The 1,499-nt window shown below is 52.0% G+C and overlaps 1 protein-coding gene across 1 annotated transcript in view; it reads right to left on the bottom strand.

Annotated features, from left to right (window-relative positions):
- Positions 1–1,499, bottom strand: part of LOC138165308 (phospholipid phosphatase 3) — an 82,150-nt gene that overhangs the window by 24,671 nt on the left and 55,980 nt on the right. The window lies entirely within an intron of this gene.

Below are 1,499 nucleotides of genomic sequence, written 5' to 3'. Positions count from 1 at the left end.
TCCCAGCCCTGACATCCTCTGTTCTCAGGCCCCTCCCAGCCCTGACAGCCTCTGTTCTAAGGGTCCTCCCAGCCCTGACATCCCCTGTTCTAACGTCCTCCCACCTCTGGCACTGACAGGAAAGCTAACCCATGGAACACACCAAGCCTACACCAAATGGAGATGGCATCTGGTGAAACCCACGCTGGTGCCTCTTGTCTTAGCTCCAAAGCACAACCTTGGATATTTCCTGATTTCAACCACAAGCCAGAAACAGCAGCCTTCGCCCGCCTGCTCCCCACAAAGATAGATCCCTTTTGTACTTCCTCTCCCGCACTCAGACGGGCCTCCGCGCCCTTTCTGGGTGACAGAGCCATGGAAAGCAGATGGTGCGTCCACAACCACAACGGAAACAATCAACGGGCTTCTCTGGGCCTCCCTGGGCCGGACGACTAGAGGGCAAGGCCTTCCTCACACCCAGACGGACGGGACCCAGGGACATCCCTGAATCTTTCTAAGCCCTACTTTCCTCACCTGAAAAATGAAGGCAACAATAGCAGCAGCTGCTGCCTCCCCTGACTGTCACACGTGACACACACAAACATGTATGAAGCTCACTCTCGCCCTTCCGTGTGTTTATGTGTTGGGTGTGTTACATGTACACAGTGTGCACACATGTGTGCATGCCTATATATGTGTGATGTCTATATGCAGGCGTGTGTATATGTATGTATGGTGTGTGTATGTGGGGGGGCGTGTCTATGGATCTGTACAATATAAAACTTAAACTGCTCTATAAATTCTAGCATCATCTCCTCCTCTGTCACCGTCACTGTCACTGTCACCACGGCCAGGCCTCCAGCGGGCACCTGACTGCTGCCGTGCACTGACCCGGGCCAGCTGCCAGCCACTCTGCGGGCATAAGGGGAAGGCCACCCCACACAGCCCGGACTGCCCGGGTGACAGCAGGGGCCGCGCTGTTTACAAGGGGAGCCCCAAAGGACCAGGAGGTAGCCTGATGTAACTCACTTAGGTAAAGTACGGAGTTCACGACTGACTTTCTGTATCTGTCACGGTGTTGTTACTGCATCCTCTGCCTCCACCATCTCATCCATAGACCTCATCTATATAATGGGCACAAGCGCCATGTGCCCACTTTGCTGTCAGGAGGGTCAACCTTAAAAAGCCAGAGTAACAGATACCATTTTTTTTTTTTAAGAATTACCAACTAGGACTTAGGGATTCTAGGTGCACTTCTGTCACTAATTAGGACTGACCAAGGTCAAGTAACGGCCCCCTTCAGTCTTCATCTGGAAAGTAAGAATAAAAATACCTCAGTCCTACCTGACATGACTCAGTCAGTCTATCAATCAAGAAGCATTGATTAAGCTATTAAGTGAGCCAAGTGCCCAGGTTACAAAGCCAAGGCAAAACCAGTCCTGCCCTCAAGGAGCTTCCATTGGGACAGAGACACCATACACAAAAATGGGTGGATGCACCATACAGACTGCAGGGCTCGG

Source organism: Petaurus breviceps, unplaced genomic scaffold (genome assembly GCF_028583685.1).
Source record: "Petaurus breviceps papuanus isolate PSGF00001 unplaced genomic scaffold, PetGlider_PUasm1.0 208, whole genome shotgun sequence".
In the NCBI taxonomy this organism is placed as follows: domain Eukaryota; kingdom Metazoa; phylum Chordata; class Mammalia; order Diprotodontia; family Petauridae; genus Petaurus; species Petaurus breviceps.
The sequence above is the reverse complement of the archived record's forward strand: the minus strand, read 5'-3'. Positions and strand labels throughout refer to the sequence as shown.